This window comes from Cetorhinus maximus, chromosome 8, assembly GCF_964194155.1.
Source record: "Cetorhinus maximus chromosome 8, sCetMax3.hap1.1, whole genome shotgun sequence".
Taxonomy (NCBI): domain Eukaryota; kingdom Metazoa; phylum Chordata; class Chondrichthyes; order Lamniformes; family Cetorhinidae; genus Cetorhinus; species Cetorhinus maximus.
In genome coordinates, this window is record NC_135886.1 from 138,449,661 (window position 1) to 138,473,034 (window position 23,374).

Here is a 23,374-nt window from a genome sequence, read left to right on the forward strand (position 1 = left end):
TACCACAGTCGCTTTCTCCCCAATCTGTCAACAGTACTGGCTCCATTATACGGGAAACTCAAGAAAAAGCATAGGTGGACTTGGCAAGCCCCACAACAACAAGCTTTTACAGCAATAAAGCAGTTATCACATTCATCGGCCCTGTTGATACATTTTGACCCAAGAAAGAATTGATTTTGACCTGCGATGCATCCCCTTAAAGAGTAGGGGCAGTACTCTCCCACCGGATGGTGGATGGCTCCGAACAGCCCATTGGCTATGTCTCAAGAACACTCAGTGTGGCAGAATGATGATACTCACAAATACAGAAAGAAGGCTTATCCACTGTATTTGGAGTTAAGAAATTTCACCAATATATCCATGGTCGCCACGTCACCATTGTATCCGATCACAACTAGGCTTGTTCGGGGAAGATAAGGCAATACCCTCAATTGCCTTGGCACACTTCCAAAGGTGGACAATGATTCTAGTTGCTTATGAATATACGTTTATCCACCGACCGGGAAGCCAAATTGCAAATGCCGATGTGCTGAGACAATTACCTCTAAAGGACAGCAAGTGAACATCCCCACCCCTTAAGAACTTGTCTCATTACTAAACATTCTGGATTCCTCACCAGTGAATGCCAAACGGATCAGAGAATGGACAGACTGCGATCCAGTTTTGCCTCACATCAGGGAACAAGTCTTGCAGGGATGGTCTAATGAGCCAAAGTCAGATGAAATGAAGATCTACTTTAACAGGATATACAAACTCACCTGCCAGGATGGCACCTTACTGTGGAGAACAAGAGTCATTGTGTCTCCCAGAGGAAGACAACCATTATTGATAGAATTGCATAGCACTCACCCTGGCATTTCTAGAACGAAAATGTTAGCACATAGCTACTTATGGTGGCCACTGGGGTGGACACTGGAATCAAAAACATGGTCAAGAGCTGCATACAGTGCCAACAGGTTCAGAAATTGCCTCCTTCTGCTCCACTGCAGACTTGAGAATGGCCAGGAAGGCCATGGGTCCACCTCCAAGTTGACTACGCTGGGCCTTTTTTGGGCACAATATTCCTGTTACTTATCGACTTCCACTCCAAATGGATGGATTCATATGAGGTGAGATCTCCCACACCGGTCGCTGCCATAGACAGGTTGCGTCAGAGTTTTGCGATACACGGCTTGCCAGAGATAATAGTGTCTGATAATGGAACAGCGTTCATTGGTGGGGAATTCCAAAGATTTGCAAGTCTTAATGGCTTAACACATGTCAAGACCTCGCCATACCACCCCGCATCCAATGGGTTGGCCAAGAGGCCAGTCCAGATCTTCAAGGCCGGAATGAAAAAAACTAGAGGGGGACTCTATAGCAACAAAGTTATCACGTGTCCTGCTCAGCTATAGGACTACGGCACATACGACCACTGGTATTGCCCCATATAGTTATTAATGAAGAGACGTCCAGGATACGGTTAAGCCTCATAAGGCTAAATTTAGAGGGGAGGGTAGAGAGAAGTCAGGAGGCCTGGAGAAATGAAAACGAATACAGCAGTCGTGAAAGAGACTTCACTGTAGGAGAAGCAGTTTTTGCAAAGAACTTTGGAGATAGGCTGAAATGGCTATCGAGTGAACCAGACCCACGGCAGTGACAGGACCCCTGTCCTACCATATATCATAGAAACATAGAAACAGAGAAACTAGGAGCAGGAGTAGGCCATTTGGCCCTTCGAGCCTGCTCCACCATTCATTATGACCATGACTGATCATCAACTCAATAGCCTGTTCCCGCTTTCTCTCCATACCCTTTCATCCCTTTCGCCCCAAGAGCTATATCTAACTCGTCCTTGAAAGCATACAATGTTTTGGTCTCAACTACTTTCTGGGGTAACGAATTCCACAGGCTCACCAATCTCTGGGTGAAGACATTTCTCCTCATCTCAGTCCTAAATGGTCTATCCCATATCCTCAGACTGTGACCCCTGGTTCTGAATCCCCCACCATCGGGAACATCCTTCCTGCATCTACCCTGTCTGGTCCTGTTAGAATTTTATAGGTTTCTATGAGATCCCCCCTCATTCTTCTGAACTCCAGCGAATATAATCCTAATTGACTCAATCTCTCCTCATATAAGAGTCCTGCCATCCCAGGAATAGTTGGGTAAACCTTCACTGCACTTCCTCTATAGCAAGTACATCCTTCCTCAGATAAGGAAACCAAAACTGCACACAATATTCCAGGTGTGGTCTCACCAAGGCCCTGTATAATTGCAGCAAGACATCCCTGCTCCTGTATTCGAATCCTCTGGCTATGAAGGCCAACATACCATTTGCCTTCTTTACCACCTGCTGCACCTGCTTGCTTACCTTCCGTGACTGGTTGAAGGTCGGATAATCAGGAGACATGTAGGTCACCTCAGGAAAAGGGAAACAGATCCACAAGAAAAGGTGCACCAAACATTCCCGTTGGAGTCTACACCATAGGTAGAAGGTACTCCTCTTGCTTTGGAAGTACCTGTAGGACCTGTTGAGTCTGAGAGAGCCAAAGAAGCAAACTTACAGATTCCTACTGGGGAGCCTAGTGGACAGATGACTCCTGAGAGGGAGGCCTTGGATAAACCATGCAAAGATAGAACTACGATGGCTGACACGTTTGAAAAAACCTCCTGAGAGACTGAATTTGTAAATAGTTCATTTTGGTCAATAGTTAATATGTTGTAAAATATACTTTCAAGTAAAGGGGGAGGGATGTGGTAATCTGAGGTGTAATACACGTTTAAGAGAATGTGTGCAGATTGACCACGTGACTGTAGGACCCAATAGCTGTGTAGCGCGGAGCTACCGTGTTAATGTTAGTTTAGACTTGGGTCTGGTTGGGGGAACACACATCATGTCAGTGCTCTGTTGTCTGTGTAAATAAATCGTATGTGCTTCATTTCATATTGGTCTCTGCATCTGCCGTATATTGCAATCGACTCACCTGCCAACAGATAAGCGTGCAACCAGTTTGTGGGCAAAGCAACCCCCATAGTAAAAGATAGCAATGAGGCAAAACACCACCAGTCGATGACACCAAAGAAAGCCGCCACAACTCAACTGTAGTGAATCAGCCGTGTCACCATGACCTCTCCACAATGTTAGGGTGGGACAGGTGAGGCCTAGGCCGAGTTCCACCCCCAAGCCCCGCACTACTCCCCAACCCTGGCTCCAGTTGAGGTCCTTCCATGGCCAATTAATGACTACTTAAGGGCCCTCAAGCAGGCTGGCGTGAAGAGTTCAGGGGCAGGGGTTGAACCTGAAAAGTGACCCTGCTCCACCCTCAGGCGGGAAGGGGAGGGAGGTGCATCCATCAGCAGCCTCCAAAAGACATCGGGCGTCCTTCACAAAAGGTATGGTCCCTGCGGGTGCTTTGTCTCCACCAACATCCCTACCTGCCCGCAACTCTGTCCCGTGCCCACCCTCCTGGCACTCCACTTCCCCTCCCTACTCTGAGACCCCCAAAACTGACCTGGTCCTGGTCTCCGGGACTCAGGCTCTGGGAGCTGCTTGAAGTTTGAGCTTCTGGCACTGCTGGGACTGGAGAGCTGCCGGCCAATCAGATCGGCCATCAGCTTACTGAGGCGGGACTTCTTCCCAAGTGAGGGGTGGAAGCCCCCCTTCCAGCCAAGTAACGCTCGTTGGAGCATTAACTGACCATGGGACAGCCAGTGTCGGCGACAATTTGTTTGCCACTGGGGTCTGAAAAACCCTGGCCTAGGAGTAGTTGCAGTAAATAAGAGCAGGAGAGTTTCCTGATTAGCCATGTGGTAGCTGCAGGACAATAGCTCCCACACATTAAAAGACTCCCTGTGTAGATTCTTGCCACAAACTCCGTGGCAAGTGTCCTCCTCGCCTCGAGGGATTGCTAGAGAGACAAAGTTGAGGCAATTAGCACAATGCATTTGAGTGAGAAAGAAAAGGAAGGGTATGCTGAATGGGTTAGATGAAGATGGATGGGAGGATGTTCATGTGGAATATTAACACTGTCATAAACTTGGGGTGCATTGTCTGTTTCTGTGCTGTAGACTCTACATAATTCCAAATAAGTTCTGGATAAGCAGAAGGGTTCGGGGTGAATTAGAATTTGTATAGATTGGAAATCAGGAGTACAGCTAAGAAAGTCTTGGAGATATCAATAACTTAGCAGGGCTAGGAGTAAGGTGGAGAATAGAGATTTGATATTGCAGAAATAAAGGAAGAAAGACCTAGGAATGGACTGGATGTGGGATTTGAAGCTCAGTTTAGGATTGAGCTGGCCACTAAGGCTGTATGTTATATAAGTACAGAGCCAGAAATGTGGAATAGAATGCAGGTCCAAAGTGAGTGTCAAAAATTAAACTCTATGGTTTCAGTCTTGCCAGGGTTAGCTGGTGGAATGTTTACCTTATTTTTAATGTAATGTTGGAAAGCGCAGCAACAGTAGTGGTGCTGTGGATAGCGATGGAGAGGGAATGAAGGGCTTTTTCCCTGCGTACATTTGGAAATTGCCCACACGCTTACAGATGACTGTCTCCAAGGAACCTTAGACCACATGGTAGACGACCATGAAGCATAGGAGGAGAAGCAATAACAGAACTTGTATTCGCTATGTTGGGACAGGGAGGGTTGGAAATGTGAAAATGAGAGACGATGATAGAGATTGGATAAGTTAATAATATTGATTCATATTGAATGGTCAAAAAGGATGATGACATTAATCAGTCACATGGGACATCATACATGAATTTCACCAGGGCAATCCCCTTCATGTGGGCTGGATTGCAGTTGGGTTGAGCGGTGGGAGAGGTGGGAATAGTACATTCAAGGCCATGAGAGTGGAAGAAAAGATTAGAAATGAACAAATAGCTGGACGGAACAATGGGATGCAAGGGACAATTCTCAAAAAGAAAGATAGATCACTACTGTTTTGAAAGTCAGAAAGGAAGTGGAAAAATATATGGAGAAAGGAAGAAGTTGCTGAACTAAATGCAATCTAGGAGCATAGGAAGGAGGTCGTTGAGCACCTTGAGCCTGTCAATTAAATCATGGCTGAGCTCTGATTGGCGAATGCTGGTTTTGCAAAGAACAGCAGAAAGAGAGGCACTGAAGCTAAGGAGGCAGTGGCTATTTCTGAATCTGTATCAATGTAAAGTTGTGTTGGAACAGCTTGAGGTAAAATAAGGAAGACAGAAGACTGCTGTAATGGCAACTATTTGCAGGAAAATTATGCTTTCTCATAAGCAAGAACCTGTACAAGGTCCGAAGGATAGTGAGCCTTGAAGAGGTGAATCCATGGCACAGAGTTTTGTTGGTCCAAAGAACGCGGGAATTGCTAGATGAAGAAAGACCTCGGAACATCTAATTCACCTGCTCTCATCTTGGTAGGTGGAATGGATAATGGAGTTGTTGACTAATTGTGGCAATCAATCGCTATCCGTAAGTATACAACACACCCAGACATGACACAAAGAAAATCCCAGTGATGGAAAGCCAGCTGTCCCTCTCAAGCATGCTACAATTATATGTCATTTGAACATACATATGAACATACAAATTAGGAGCAGGAGTAGGCCATTTGATCCCTTGACCACGCTCTGCCATGCAATAGGATCTTGGATGATCTGATTGTCATCTCAATGATCCCTGCCTAACCCTAATACCCTTCGTTTCCCTAGTTAGTCAAGAATCTATCTACCTCGGTGTTTAAACTATTCAATGGCCCTGCCTCTAGCTAAGAAAATTCCACAGACTCAAGACCCTTTAAGAGAAAAAAATTCTCCTCATCTCCATCTTAAATGGGAGACCCCTTATTTTTAAACCTGGTTCTAGTTGCTCCAACAAGGGGAAACATCCTCTCAGCACCTATCCTGTCAAGGCCCCTCAAAAACTTAGATGTTTCAATAAGATCACCCCTCATTCTTTGAAATTCCAATGGATATAGGCTCAACCTGTCCAACCTTTCCCAATCATGGGATAAACCCCTCATCCCAGGAATCAGTTGAGTGAAGCTTCTCTGAACTGCTTCTGATGCAGTTGTGTCCTTTCTTAAATAAGGAGACCAAAACTGTACACAGTACTTCAGACATGGTCTCACCAAATATACAACTGTAGCAAAACATCCCTACTTTTATATTCCATTCCCCTTGCAATAAATAACATTCTGTTTGCCTTCCTAATCATTTGCTGTACCTGCATACTAACGTTTTGTGATTCATGTACCAGGACACCCAGATCCCTTTGTAAATCAGAGTTCTGTAATCTCTCTCCATTAAGACCATTCTTTTTTATTCTTTCAAGGAATGTAGGGATCGCTGGCAAGACCAGTATTTGTTGCCCACCCCTAATTGCCCTTGAGCTGAGTGGCTTGCTGGGCCATTTCAGAGGGCAGTTAAGAGGCAACTGTATTGCTGTGGGTCTGGAAGCACATGTAGGTCAAACCGGGTAAGGAGGGCAGATTTCCTTCCCTAAAGGGCATTTGTGAACCAGATGGGTTTTTACAACAATCGATGATAAGCTGGTTTTCTATTCTTCCTGACAAAGTGGACAAGTTCACATTTTCCCACATTATGCTCCATCTGCCAGATTGTCATGTAGAGGCATGGTGAGGATGGGAATGGGCATTGTAATGGAGGTACAGGGAGCCAGTCTTGATAAATAAAGCTGATATGGGCATGGACACTGATGTCATCACTGAGCATCCTGAGGTTCCACATTTTCTGGCTTAACCTGAGATGGCAACAGAGGGTCAAGGCATAGGGGCACTCACAATTAACAATGGTAAGAGTAACAGTCTCATGAGCCATGAAGAAGAGTGCAATAAATCGACTGAAGACCTCCCAATGGCAATACAGGCTCCCATGCACAGACTTTAGGAATTACTTCAACTGCACGGCCGGGAAATCAAGTACTTTTTAGTAGGCTAACATCTTCTGTCAGCGACTGGTTCTGTTACTTTGTGGCTCCATGGCTGTGATTTCAAGCATTGCGTGTATTGTACAGTAGTTGACAGTGGGACAAACACAGATGTAAGTAAATGGGCTGCCTTTATAGAACATAAAATACACATTAAAGTGAAGTGAAATTGAGTTGTTGAAGCAGCAAATGCTTCTTCTGGCTTCAAAATACTAATTTACAGACTAAATTGAGGCTTTAAAAAAATTTACAGATTGCTTCAAAGTTGCACGATGACTGAAATGTGAATGTCTGATATCTTTGTAAATGATGTATGAATATTTTATTCTTCTAGATTGACAACATTGATACTTGTAATTACCAAGTCAATTGGAAGTGTAGTATTTTCCTTGAATTAATTACAGTAATTGAATGAATCAATGATTGTGCCGGCAAAACTATGCTCAGAGAACTTTAGGATGTCACAAGGAGCTTTGTCTTGAGAGAATTTGTCCATTGACAAGCTTTATGAATTGTTTTTGTTTGTTATATTTAAAAAGATTCATACAGTAGCAGATATGTTCTTGAATTAGAGCAGTGAATCACCATGATTGTATTTGACAGTTCTACAACCACCATCTCACATCCCCCTGCACCCCGCCAAGAATGTAATGCTTTATACAGCGCAAATAAAGGAAAGTGTCAACTCCGCTGCTTATGTTGCTCACATTATGACATTCCATCTTTGCTCATTTACATATTGTTAATAAACAAAAACATGTAAATTGGTACCACCAAGTAGGAAAGATCATAGCGAATCTAATTAAAATGTGATTTATTCATTATTTTTACCATACAGGCTTACTCCGTTAATTCTTCTTTACAGGCAGTCCCTCGGGATTGAGGATGACTTGCTTCCACTCTGGCCCAATGGATTCTGAGATGGCTGATAAGTCCCATGCACAATCTGCAGCCTCTGCCACCTGCAGAGCAGGTGGTACTTGAAGGGTTGGGAGATGAGTTGTTTGGAGCTTTGTGCATTTCCTCCAACACCTTCTGCACATTCCTGGCAAAGTCGCATGATTTGTTTGGTGCCTTCCAAAATGAGCCTTCTCCATTTTGGTCAGCCAAAAGCCAGGGACTCCCCATGAGCTGTCCTGTGCGGAGATGCTTTGAGGACATCCCTGAAGCGTTTCTGCTGTTCATCCTCAGAGTCTCCTGCCGCAACCGACTTTTGAGTAGAGCAGTTACTTTGGGAGTCTGGTGTTAGGGATACAAACAACATGTCCTGTCCAGTGAAGCTGGTTTTGAATGATTTCTTTCCAGGGCCTTTCCATATGTCCAAGGGCATACTTGGCTGGGATCCCAGACCAATAAAAGCATGAACTCAGCAGGAATTCTGTTTTGACAAGTTAATTAAATTGTTGACTTTGGTTGATTGACATCTTTAAGTGGGTATAATAAGTTATTTCTGTGCTATCCTATGTCAATGCCTCACTGTTTAGTCAGACAGGATTAAAAGGTGTTAAATGTTTGAACCCTCTGTTATTTATCTAATAACTGTCTGTCTAATTCATATTTCTGTATGGTTGTAGGAACAGCAGGTTTTTAAAGAACATTTCTGAATGGGTGTTCTTTTTCAGCAGTTTTACACTTGCCATTGTTATTATATGGTCCAGTAAATGTAGAAAAAACATAAATATTCAATGGAATTAAGAAGAAAAGACGTCATTCTGCAAATAAGATATAGGATGAATAGACTATGAGACAGCCCAATCTCCTACTTTATAAAACTCATAAATAGTATGTAAATGATTGAGAATTTAATGAACTTAACCTAAGGATATATGATTGATGCAGAATGCAGTAGATCATTAATTTTTATTCTATAAATTAAGGAGACCTCCATTTCGCAATGTATTGCAATTATTTTTATACTGAATTAATCATAATTTGTTTTCAATTTATTCTTTTATGGGATACGGATGTCACTGCCAAGGCCAGCTTTTGTTTCCCATCTCTAACTGCCCTTGAACTGAATGCTTTGCCACACCATTTCAGAGGGCAGTTGAGAGTCAACTGCATTGCTATGGGTCTGGAGTCGCATTAGGCCAGACCAGGTAATGGCATCAGATTTCCCTCTCTAAAGGACATTAGTGAACCAGATGGGTTTTAATGGCAATTGACAATGGTTTCATGGTCACTATTAGTGAGATTAGCTTTCAATTCCAGATTTATAAAATGAATTTAAGTTCCACCAGCTGCCATGGTGGGGTTTGAACCCATATCCCCAGAACATTAGCCTGAGGCCCTGGATTACTAGTCCAGTGACATTATCACTATGGCAACAACTTCCCAGCAATCGTGCATTCGTTTTATTATTTTATGCTTTATTTTTATTTTAATGATTGTCTATAACTATGTTATGAATTATGATTACCTGTTTTATTTGGATCCTCATCACATTTTGACTCTGGCCATCATGATGATTTGTCAATAAACCAATTATCTATCATTGGTTGAGTAGATAGTGTACTGGGTGAATGGGCTTGGAAGGGGCATGAGTTGGCATGTAGAATATGAGGGGCCATGAGAAATAGCTGGAGCCCTGCATTGGCATTAAGTTTGCATGGAGGGTATGAGGGGCCACAGGGAGTGGAAGAGGGGGTGTGAGGGGTGAGGGCTGGAGGGCCTAACTGCTGTTATTACAACTGAGACAAAGTCCCAGGGAATCGAGGTGCCCTTCTAACCAACCCTCCTTTACACTCACCCATCCCTGTGGCCACCTAGGGTTTGGTCCCGAGCTTGGCAGTTAGCAGACCCAATTACATCCTTCCCCCTCCCCACACCACCCTTCCTCCTTCCTCCTCCCCCCTCCCCCACCACACCCATCCCCAACCCCCTGAGCAAAAATTGCATGATTTTGGGCCCTTAAAACCGAGGCAAGTCTCCTGATTCAAGCCACTCGCCTTGGTGTCAGAAATCCGGTCTTAATGGATTGTTATTAGGTAAGGTATTAAGGATTTTTAAAAATCTTTCATGGGATGTGGGCATCGCTGGCAAGGCCAGCATTTCTTGCCCATCCCTAATTACCCTTGAACTGACCTTGTGAGGTCATTTCAGAGGGAAGTTAAAGTCAACCACTTTGCTGTGGGTCTGGAGTCGTATGTAAGCCAGACACGGCAAGGATGGCAGATTTCCTTCTGTAAGGGCATGGTCACCATTACTGAGATCAGCTTTCAATTATAAATTGAATTTATAAATTGAATTTAATTTCCACCAGCTGCCGTGATGGGATTTAAACCCATTCCTCAGAACATTAGCCTGACGCTCTGGATTACTAGCCCAGTAACGTTACCACTATGTCACCATCTCACCCTAGGCCAATATGGGTAACTGGAATTAAGGACAGAATTTTGCCATGGGTTTCAGGATCCTGACATTGGGAGCAACGGGAGTAGCCGGAGCCCACACTTGCTGGCATTGGGAATGGCTCAACGTTCTTCCTGAAGGCAGCCTCCTAATTGCCTGCCTCTCAGCTTGCCATCTAATTAAGGGCGAGAGTCAGAGGGCCGGCATCTCTAAAGCTTCACAGTCACATTGGGATAAGTGGGCACCGTTGAGGCAGGTCAGAGATCGAGAGGGTGCCTCAGCATGGAAGAGCCATCCTGATGTGGGTCCCCGCTATTTTCCCTGATCCCCCCCCTTTGCCTCAGCTTTCAGGGAACATCCAGCCCTGAGATACAGACGAGGCTTATCTAATTCAGTGGCAGAATGGACTTGAAGGGCTGAATGGCTTTATTCCTATAAGCTTGGTGACTCTTAATTACCTCTGAAGTGACCTATGCACTATATAGTTGTATCAAACTACTATTTGTAGTAGTTCAAAAAAAATGCCCAGCACCTTTTTAGAGCAACTTGGGCTGGGGGGGTTTAAATGTTAACCTTGCCAGCAATGTTCACACTCTGAGGATGAACTGAAAAGCAATTCAAATGAGTTTCTTGTTCAACTTGCTCATAGCAAAGTGCTTGCTCTTTGCCACGCATGCTCTCAAACTCCATAAACTCTATGCAGACAAGTGTGAATAATTTGCTGTAAATTATTGGAGGACATTAACCTATCTGAGGTGAGTAGAATAGACAATGAGACATCACAGTGGGCATGTAGCTTATCAAAAGGTACTCAGTGGTGAATACAACAGAAAATCCATAACTCGTTCTCGTGGAAGAACCTTTTAGTCTAAAAGTTCCTTCATTTTCTGTGTTCATCATTGTCATGTGATGACTCTCTTAAACCATTTCTTGGTGACACATCCATCATTGAGATAATGACTTCAGAACCATTTATTTAAGCTTAAATGTTTTTTTGTCTCAAAGTATTTCTAATCATTAGCCTGTATTTCTGAAATGTAATGACACAGAAGTTTTTAAAGGCTGAGTTATTTAAAATCCCAGAGGGAAACTTAAACAACTGTCATAACTTATATTTTCAATTGGTATGTTTTGAGTTGCAGCTCTAAATTCAGGAATAAGACCACCAGTTCTCTAGAGGTTTTTATATCAAACTAAATGAGGCATTTATTAAGTTTCAACAAATTAAACATATACACATGGCTAAAAATTACTACTATCATAACTTTTAACAAATTCCAAAATGAATCTCCACTAAGGCAAAAATACCCAATAGATTTAACCAGACACCAGGCAAAGCATTTTCACTTTACAAATTCAAAATGAGGTTCCTTTCAATTTGGTTCCTTTGCAGACAGTTGTACGTTTACAATTGCTTAGATGTTATACGCCTCTGCCTTTCACACATAAACTCATTGTAGGTTATACCCAGTGCTTCTCATTGAATGTAACTTTTCATTATCATCAGGCCCTTAGAACCCCACCTCTTCTAACAATAAAGCCCCTTTCATAGTACCAATTTTATTAGTAATAATAAACATGTTGCTTGGTCTCTCCTAGCTAGGTGCAAGATTTCACTCCCAACAAAATGCAAACTCACCTCTACCTCTGTTTACAGCTCAAAACTACTATACATCAAAGCACCCAGACTAGCTGGCCTTAATCCAATTAAGACACACACAGGCACATCCACAGACTAAACCTCTGTTTTAAAAATATAATTTCCAATAACATCATATACATTAATAGCTTTATGGTAGAAAGTAAAAAAACCTTAAAAAAAAACAGATATTGTAGGCATTTTCAACAACGATCCTAATATCATTTTGTCCTTTCACCATGTGTGACGAAGTGAGTGTGTGTTTCTTTCTGCGTGTCTTTGGCTTGAATCTTCCAATATGGGGACTGGTGAGCAACTCAACTCAAGTTGCTGATGCAGCTCAGGATCCTGAGGAAGGCCTAATGGGCGCACACGCATGGTACTTACGCAGGGAGTTTAAAGCTCTGATTGCTGGGTTCACCCTGCTTTGATTGCTGCACCATTCTCTATGAGTGTGGGATGAGGTGGCCATAGCCTTACGCCCTATATTCACCCTGGTTTTTACACAGATTTATTTAAAGCTTTCCCAAGCAGGTGTAAAGCCAGCTCAGGAGCGCAGCTTGAAGTTAATCAGTTGGAGCGTAAGAGCACTCCAATGCCACGGAAACCCCGATACAGCTCGAACTTTTCCTGACAATGCCCAGCACCACCTCCCCCCACCTCACCGGACAATACTCAGTGTTCCCCAACTCCAGACAGTGCTCACCCCCCACCCACCCACACCCACCTCCCCCACCCCCACCCCCACCCCCACCCTCTTCCTTCAGCTTCCAGAATCCTTGGCTCCTGTCAGGTCAATGTCTTGAGAGTCAAGCATTGTCGGGGGGTGCGGGTAGGGGAATGAGCATTGTTTGGGGTGAGAGATGGGAGGGTGAGAGGGGAGTGAACATTGACAGGTGGTGAGGGAAGGGGTGGACATTGTTGGGGGATCAGGGTGATGAACACTGTAGAGGGAGGTGAGGCTGTGCCAAGTTGGAGATGACAGGTCCAATTAAAACAGTGTAGTCAATGGATTGAAGAGAGACCTTAAGAGGCGTGTCTTCAGTTCACGATGGAATGAGGGGCCGTGGCTTCTCAGGAATTATGCTCGTCACTTGGTCTCCTGACACTCACATCACTGGTTCCCTGCTAGAACCGGGATGGAAGGTGCAAAGGCTCCAGCGTAAAATGGTAACCGGGCAGATTAAATCTCAGTCAGCGCTGGATACACCCACTCCGCTGTTGACTAAAAGATCTGGGCCTTTGTGTCTGCATCTGTTTCTGTGTGTGACTGAGTGTGTGTCTTTGTGACTGTGTGTGCGCTTGTTCCTGGGAAGAGAACAGTAGAGTGGGAGGAGGGTTGTGTGGAATATAAATACCAGTATCGGTCAGGGGGGCTGAATGGCCTGAGATTGTAGTTTCTATCTTGCCGCAACAAGCTACTGAATCAAAGATTGTCATAAATAGGATAACATTATGTCATCAGGCATTACAGCTGTCTGATGATAGGCGACCATCTTCCAGTTAAGTTCACACTGAAGCCTATCTAAATATTGCACGCTAGTGGCTGATTGTTATCAATGTTCATGACATCATGTGATGATCTCAGTTAACAACAGAGATCAATAGCACGAGCATTGCTCTTTCATACCGCCAGACTAATTCAGTAGCTCCATTACTTTTCTTGTGATGATTCACAGATACACCAGGGTTTTCCAAGCCTCCTATTGGCTCTGTGTGACCTCCAGTGAGAATCCACGTGTCAATCCTGACGTCTTTTATAGTGTGTCCTGCAAGATTTCAGTGGATCCTTTCTAGGCTATTGACTCATGCTAATCCTGTTCTGCTTTTCCTCCCAATGAACTTGGCCAGTTGTACCTTGATCCGCTGTAGGAATTGTACAGTCTCTACACTACCCCCATTTCCTGGTCCCTATAGCAGATGGGGTTATGTTACTGGGCTAGGAATCCAGACAGTATGAGTTTATAATCTCAGCTTTGCAATTTGAATTCATTTATAAAAACTTGACTATATAAAAGCTGTTATCAGTAAATGTGACCATGAAGCTGTTGATTCTCGGGGAGAGATTGGGTAGAATAGGCTGATATTCCCTGGAGTTTAAAAGAATGAGAGGTGATAATTGAAACATATAACATTCTTAAGGGGCTTGATTGGGTAGATGCTGAGAAAACATTTCCCTGGACGGGGAATGGTGTCACAGTTCAGAAAAGGAGTTTGGTCCTTTAGGACTGAAATGAGGGACAATTTACAGTTCCTACATTGTAAAAACCCAACTGCTTTGTGAAAATCCTTTGGGGAAGGAAACCCACTATCATTCCCTGGTTTAGCCTAGAAGTGACTTCAGTCCCCGTAGCAATGTAATTGACTCTTAAATGCCCTCTGCAGTCCTAGTAAACCATTCGGATATCAAACCACTTCCCTCCTCCCCACTCTTTGCAGAACTACCTGAAACCACTATCAGACAACACGAGGCCAACCAAGTTTCTCCTATTTCCTCCCTTCCCCCCACCACTGCCACCCCCCACCCCCCACCCAACTCCTACCTCCCTCAATCAGCTGGACTTAACTGGAGGCCACAACCTGCCCAACTTGGAGGCACTCATGCCAACAAAGCTGCCTCTATTGGTATGACAGGAACCTGCAACTCACCAGGAAAGAAAGACAAGACTCAATTTAGGGCAGACCCAGTCCTGCCACCCCTGACATACACTGGCACCATTTTGTGCTCTAAAGCAGGCCAAAACAAACTCTAATCCAATTAATCCTGCAATTCCGTAAATGAGCCATTATTTTATCCTGTGCGCAATAATGTGGCAAAAGGGCTATTTGGTAAATCATGTTGAGATTGTATTTTATGTATATAAAAAAAAAATCGTCTCATGCCTATGTTTATTTTATTGGGTTGGGTTCAATGCTAACTCACAATGCGTTCTGCCAAGCTGGTCAAAGACTTGGTCATTAAAAGTCCATGGCCAGGATTTTCCCCTTGGCGATTTGGGGGCGGGGCCCAGTCACCGAGGGCAAAATGACACGGGATGACATTGGGAGGAATCCCCAACGTCATCCCGGTCCATTTAAATTTTTAGGAAGGTGGGCGGACAGCGAAATCAGCTGTCCGCCCGCTGACCTGTCAATGGCCAATTGAGGCCATTGACAGCCTAATTAAAGTAATTAAAGACCTGCCCGTCCAACCTTAAGGCTGGCGGACAGACCAGGAGCCCCAGCGGGCTTCAGGTTATTGCTGAAACTTCATCCACTGGCAGGATGAAGTTTCATGTCCGGTTTGTAAAAAATTAATAAAGGTTATGTGTTCTTTATTAACATGTCCCATCTCGTGTGACATTAATAATTTTTTAATGTTTCTATTTTTAAAGTTTTTTCCATTTTCACTATTCTTCCTGAGACTGGACTTTGCGTCAGGGAGCAGTGCGCATGTGTGAAAGAGCGCACTTTGACAGCTGGGGATTCCCTCCTCCCCATCCCCCACCCCCCACCCCACCCCCCCACCCACCCCCCCCTCACAGGAAGCACATAGCGCTTCCCATCGGGGATGCTGCTGGGCGGGACTTAATTGGCCCGCCCACTTAAAATGGCGGCGGTGCCCATTTCAGTGGTGGGGTCGGCTGTCCGCCCGCCGCCGAGCTGTTGGGGCCCGCACACCCATCAAGGGCAAAATTCTGCCCCATGTGACTGGAGCATCAATAGAAAGTAGAGAAAAGAAAGACTTGCATTTATGTAGCACCTTTTATGACTTCAGGACATCCCAAAGCGCTTTATGGCCAATGAGGTACCTTTGAAGCATAGCCACTATGAAGTCAGGAATGTGGAAATCAACCTGAGGACATGAAGGGCTCGGAATCATTGATGAGTTAAGTTTCCAGATGATCTGTTTTAGTCACGTTGCTCAAGAATTATTCACCAGAATAATGGAAGAACCCCTCAGCTCTGTGACCATTTACATTCACCTGAGAGGACATAAAGGGCCTCAGTTTTATGTCTCATCCAAAAGTCAGCACTTGGGACAGTGCAGCACTCCCTCTCTATTACAGTGAGAGTGCAAGCCTGTATTATATGCCCACGTCTCCAAAGAAGCAAGAACAGCTTTGCATTTTAGGTTCCTTAGACAGTACCTTCCAAACCCACTACCATCTCGAAGGACAAGAGCAGCAGGTACATGGGAACACGCCACCATCTGGAAGTTCCTCTCCAAGGCACTCATCACCCTGACTTGGAAATATATCGCCGTTCCTTCACTGTCGCTGGGTCAAAATCCTGGAACTCCCTCCCTAACAGCACTGTGGGCGTATCTACAACACATGGACTGCAGCAGTTCAAGAAGGCAGCGCACTACCACCTTCTCAAGGGCAATTAGGGATGGGCAATACATTCTGGCCTGGCCAGTGATGCTCACATCCCATGAATGACTTTTTAAAAAAATTCTAAAAGCTAGAATATTTCTCATTACAAAATTTGGATTTCTGTAAAGTAGATTAGCCTAAGAACCTAACTGCAGATATTCATAATTTATCAAGTGTGCTAATATTTCTTCTTTCCTTCTCTGTAATTTGTCTTGGTGACCTAGTCTGAGCTGAATTCTTGGCACTCCAGTGACCTGAATATTTAGAAAACGAAAATCTCAGATATAAAATATTCAAATTGGCCAGATATCCTCAGGGCTTTAAATTGTGAACATGTTTTCTGTAAGAGGCCCATTTTACGGCAAGTTTAGGTTATAAAAGAGGTTCAGCAATTAACCCAAAATGATTATATAATCATAATGCTTTAAATCAATTAATTGATAGACACCACCTTATCTTTTGGAACCATCACATTAACCATTGCGACTTAAGAGCAAGTTGTCAGAATGTATATTTAAATATTAATTTGGCTTACAATTAATATAAGCTTGTGAAAAATTGATCTTTGTGCATCATCCTCACATTAGGGGCTTTTTGGATATGTGTGTTTCATACATGTGCTTGAGAGCAAGAGAGAAAACCAATGGTTTAGAAGCTGCAAATGTGACTGGTCACGTCCTTGAAGCACCTCCACTGTCCAATGGCAGCTGCCCATAGGATAAACAAACCTGTCCAAAATTTTCTAAATTCAAGGAATTAGGTAGGTAAAGACTTTCGAATATCTAAAGAAGACATGAGGAGAATTCTGGTTTTTTGCAGCAGGCTGCTGCGATCTGGAATACACTGCTTGTGAGTGTGGTGGAAGAAAAGTCAATAGCAAATTTCAAAAAGGAATTGGATAAAGGAATTGAAAGGAAAATATAAAAAGGGCGATGGGGAAAGAGCAGGGCAATAACTAATCAAATAGTTCTTTCAAAGAACTGACACTTGCATAATGGACCCAATGACCTCCTTCTGTGCAGTATGATTCTATATTAAGTGGTGTTATCTTGTGGCTATTTGGCTCCAACATATACCCTAGACCCCTAACTTCAATCTATGACTCCAATATTATTGCACGGAGCATAATTTTTTATAAACTGGATGAGGCCATTCTGACCATTGTCTCTGTGTCAGATCTTTCCTGTAGTGATCCAGAACTAATCTCTACCCCTCCATGATTTCCTATGACTTCGTATCTTCTAATACTTCATTTGGCATCTACTTCTAATACTTATCCACTTTTCTCTTTAAATATATAATGGTCTCTGTCTCACTTACTCTGTGTGGCAAAGCATTCCATCCTCCAACAACCCACTGCCTCTCCACTCCCTATCTCTGTAACCTCGATTGTGTTATTATAATGATATAATACCTTGAGCTTATTTACTGGACAAGACACAAGGCACCAATCGCTCATAAGGGTTTGAGTAAACACGTTGTTGGTTCATTTATTAAGACTAGGCAACAGTTATAAAAACAGGAAGTGTTGGATAAACTCAGCAGGTCTGGCAGCGTCTTCGGAGAGAGAAATAGAGTTAATGGGCAGAATCGTCCCAGATTTGCACTAAGTGCGGTAGCGGGGGTGGGGTGGAAAAGGACGTTTCACCCACCGGCTGCAATGGCTCCATTTCAGGCACCTCCCGCCTCACTAATAATTCATTCCCGGGAAATATGCCAGGTCGCTGGTGGGAGGCCTGTGGTTTGCCTGCCCCGACATCGCATCAGGCCTTCAGCAGATCGGGTGCCAGATTTAAAGGTCACCCCTGCACTCGTCAAGGGGTAGGAAGCTGCTGGGAACTGAGGCTGCCAAAGTGAGGAAACACGCTGCCTCCAGATATAATGCCATCTCCCTCGAGTGCCTACTGCATGCAGTGGAGGCTAACCGCGATGCCCTCTACCCCCGCTCTTGGCGAAGACCAGCAAGCACGGTCACCAATTCGACATGGGAGACGATGGCAGCGTTGGTCATCCCTGCTAAAGAGGACAGCCACTCAGTGCTGAAAGAGGGTGAATGATCTCCTCTGTTCTGCCAGGGTAAGTTATTCTTCTCATCACTCTCAATTCACACACTCACAAACCCATCACACATCCACAGGAATCTCATTCACTGCCAGTTCAAGGGACATCACCATTCACCCTCTCACACACACCTTCATTTGACCTGTGGATCCTGTCTTCATCTCATCCTGGCACCACTCACCACACACATGCCAGGCGTCCTTGTTATCTGGCCTGGCAGGTAACCTGCTTACACTCTCTCCATCTCCATTCATGCAGGACAAGCTGGCACACAACAAAAGGGAGAGGCTGCAGACTGGTAGAAGAATGCCTGAAATCAAAATCCTCATGGACTTTGAAAACAGAGCCATACAGGAGTCAGACATCCACATAAGGTATGTGAGGATCTATGGAGTGTCCCCACTGCATGCCATAATCATCCTCCTGGAATGTAGAGACGATTAGGGCAACCATTGCATGTCCATGCCAGGAACCTTATCACGGAGGGTATGTGAACTGCCATCAGTCAGACAGGAGTCAAACATTCGCATAAGGTATGTGAGAATCTATGGTGTCTCCTCACTGCATGTCGTCATCATCCTCCACAAACCTAGCAGCTATGAGGGCCTCCTGAGCATGCCTGCCTCATGTGGCCAGTGCGAAGGGCTCATCACCGACTTCCTCACCTTCGGGGACCTCCTCGGTCTCATCGCCATCTATGTCTTCCTCATCGGAGGAGACGTGCAGCTCCTCCATCTCCACCTCAGCCAGCTTCTCCCCCTGTTGCAGCGCCAGGTTGTAAAGGGCACACCAGATGATGATGATGTGTGACATCCTCTGCGGACTGTATTGCAGGGCTCCACCAGACCAGTCCATGCACCGGAACCTCATATAGAACATCCCAATGGTTTGCTCCACCAAGGGGTGAATTGCAGCATAAGCCTTGTTGTAAATTCCCTCTACTGCAATCTGAGACCACTGCACAGGCGTGGTCAGTCACTTCCTCTGCAGGTAGTCCTTGCCCCTGAGGAGCCAATCCTGCAGCCTGTGTGGATCCTGGAAGACGTCAGGGATGTGAGACTTCCTGAGAATGTAGGAGTTGTGGACACTCCCTGGGAATTGTCGCAAGTCTATAGAATGTTTTTGTGATGGTCACACACCAGCTGAGCATTCAGTGAGCGGAAGCCCTTGCGGTTGACATAGTTGACCACTTGTTGCCACGAAGATCTGAGCCCCATGGGAGTGGAATCGATGGCACCCTGCACCTGTGGGAAATCTGAGATCTGTGCAAATCCCAGCATTCTTGCTTTCTGGCTTTCTTGATCCCGGGCAAAATGAACAAAGTTGTGTGAGTTCGCGAATATGGCGTCTGTGGCCTCATGGATGTATTTGTGTGTGGAGGTTTGTAAGGTCCCACAGGGGTCACCTGTGGAGCCCTGAAAGGAGTCACTGGCATAAAAATTGAGCACTGCAGTCACTTTCATGAGCACAGGTAGTGGACACCCCCCATGTCCCCGTGGTGACAAATCCTGCAGATGTGACCGATCAGTTCCCTAGACATGCGCAGTCTTCGGCGACACTGGTTCTTGGTCATCTGCAGGAATGAAAGGCAGCGTCTATAGATGCTGGGTCTAGCTAAGTGCCGACCAGCAACAGCTTACTGTGGCTCTTCAGCGACATGTGCAGGAGCCCCATCTACCCCTCCTTCCAGAGGGTGTTGCTCTTCTCTCTGTCCAGCCAGGTGCCTCCGTCACTCTCTTCTCCTTTGTCTCTGCTCCCTGTAAACCATGAGGCGTACAGCTAGATCATCAGGCTCCATGGTCCTGATGTACTCCTCCTGCAGGATGAAAGAGAGAGATGCATGGCTTAGCAAGGGTGTTCCAAGAACCTCTCTTGGCTAAGTCTCAAGACCCATAATGCATTCCAGAGAGCGCTAGCCATCACTCTAATGGCCAGAGATTAGTGCGCTGCATAGCTGCCCAAAACCCCACCTACCTTTACCCCACTCCACCCAACCGATTGGCGGCAGCTTTGCCCATTGGACTGCATGTTGTGCTCTCAGCTCAGGCAGAGGCATTCTCCTAACCCACACTGCAAGGCTGCACTATTAGCTTGAACCATGGGGGAGACTGGTCCAAACCTGAATGATGACATTGCAAGAGGCTGTGAGCGCCTCCACTAGTGACTGCTCCGTGGACAGCTTTAGCAAGGAGATTGTACAACGTGCCCAGTCATCTAATTGTTTTGCAGTCCACTAAACCATTCATTAGTTTGCAGTCTGTGCCTGAGGGGTGAAAAGCTCAGGAACACTTGGTGGCATTTTCATGCCTCTGCGTTGCTTGAGTGGGCAGATAAGCTAGAGGCCTGACTCCAAGCATGTCAGCGTGGCTGCGCCTGAACTGTCTCAGCTGTGAAGGAATGGTCACTTCATACAAGGGCTCCCTAATGCGTGGCTGCTTCCCTTACCCCCACCCCACGGTGTGTGCTTGTGCACTAACATCAGACTGCACTGCCTTGCCCTCCACCAACTCACCCCAACCACAATGTAGCCCTTGCCTTGTCAGCCAGCTGGGAAAAGCGACTTACCCGTGCCCTCACCTGAATGCTCAGTGATTTCCTTGAATTTGAAGGGTGACCCTTGTGTGTGCTGCGCAATGTTAGTGTGCACTCACTCCTGAACTCTCCCCGAAATTCAGCTCGCCAGGTGCACAGCTTTTAAACACTGTTGTGAATCACGCTGACGCTCCCAGATGATCCAGTGTGGAGGGATGATTCCGGTGACATGGGGATATAATGATATACAGATATTTTAAAATTATGTTCCCAACATGCAGAGGTGGAAATGCCCTTTGACGGGTGGAGTGGACAATCGCAAACTGGTGTCATAACATTGTGAAACCGATTTTTGGCCTTCTGGCCATATTGTCCAGTCAGACACGCCATGATGCCTGATGCCAGTGGGGACAGAAAATTCCAGCCAATGTTTTGAGTCCAATATGACTCTTCTTCTAGCGTTCTGAAGAAGATTCCTTTTGGACTCGAAACATTAACTCTATCTCTTCACAGATGCTGCCAGACCAGCTGAGTATTTCCAGCATTTTCTGTTTTTATTTCAGATTTCCAGCATTCATAATATTTTGCTTTTATATGAGAACAGTGACACATAGGTGTAAAGCTTGAAGGCATCAGAGCTGTGTGTGTGTGCTCTGCTCAAAACAAAAGTGAAATTAAGACAAGATCACATGAACCATTTCTCTTCTAGTGATGTCATGCTGACATCCCTTAAAGGCATATTGCAAAAATCTCCTATAGCCAGCAAGACATCTTCAAGCCTCTAATTCTGGCCTCTTAAGCCTTCCTGATTTGAACCTCCACACAATTGGTGGCCATGACACCCGTAAGCTCTGAAATTTCCTACCTGAGCCTCTCTGCCTCTCCAGTTCTCAGTCCACAATACACCCCTTAAAACCTAACTCTGAAAGTTGGCATTTGCCGAAATATCTCCTTGTGTCGTTCAGTGTCAATGTTTTTATAATGCTCCAGTGAAAAGCATCAGGGCACTTTATCATGTGAAGGTACTATAGAAATACAAATTGTTGTTATTGCATAAAAAAATACCTTTTAGTCCCTTTCATGACTCTCTTAGTAATAATTTTAAATTGATAACTCCTTAAAAACATAAGAACATAAGAAACAGGAGCAGGAGCAGGCCATTCGGTCCCTCAAGCCTGCCCCGCCATTCAATAAGATCATGGCTGATCTGCCCCAGGCTTCAACTCCTCTTTCTTGCCAGCTCCACATACCCCTGAACTCCCCAATATTTCAAAAATCTATCTACCTCCTCTTTAAATACTTTCAGTGATCTAGCCTCCACAACACTCTGGGTTAGAGAATTCCAGACATTCACTACCCTCTGAGAGAAGTAATTCCTTCACATCTCAGTTTTAAATGAGTGCCCCCTTATTCTGTAACTATGGCCCCTAGTTCAAGATTCCTCCACTAGTGGAAACATCTTCTCAACATCTACCCTGTCAAGCCCCCTCAGAATCTTGTACTTTTCAATAAGATCACCCCTCATTCTTCTAAACTCTAATGAATAAAGACCTAATCTGTTTAGCCATTCTTGATAAGTCAACCCCTTCATCCTAGGAATCAGCCTACTGAATCCCTTTTGAACGGCCTCCAATGCCAGTATATCCTTTCTTAAATACGGGGATCAAAACTGTACACGGTACATCAGGTGCGGCCTCAACAACACCCTGTACAGTTGTAACAAGACTTCCCTATTTTTAAACTCCAACCCCCTAGCAATGCAGGTCAAAATTCCATTTGCCTTCTTAATTACTTGCTGTACCTGCATGCTAACTTTTTGTGTTTCATGCACAAGAACACCCAGATCCCTCTGTGCTGCACTTTTTTGGAGTCTCTCTCCATTTAAATAATGGTCTGCGCTTTGATTTTTCCTACCAAAGTGCATGACCTCACACTTTCCTTCATTAAACTTCAACTGCCCACTCACTCAACCTATCTATGTCCCCTTGCAGTCTCCTTATGTCCTCATCACAACATGCTTTCCCACCTATTTTTGTATCATCAGCATATTTGGGTACATTACACTCTGCCCCCTCCTCCAAGTCATTCATTTAGATAGTAAATAATTGAGGCCCTAGGACTGATCCTTGTGGCACTCCACTAGTTACGTCTATCCAACCCGAAAAAGACCCATTAATCCTGACTCTCTGTCTTCTGTGTGTTAACCAATCCTCAATCCATGCTAATACATTACCTTCAATACCATGAGCTCCTATCTTGTGTGATAACCGTTTGTGTGGCACCTTACTGAATGTCTTCTGGAAATCCAAGTACACTACATCTAACGGTTCCCCTTTATCAACTCTGCTTGTTATATCCTCAAAGAACTCGAGCAAATTTGCAAAACATGATTTCCCTTTCACAAAACCATGCTGACTTTGTTTGATTGCGTTAAGCTTTTCTAAATGTCCTGCTATTTCTTCCTTAATAATGGACTCTAGCATTTTCCCAATGACAGATGTTAGGCTGACTGGCCTA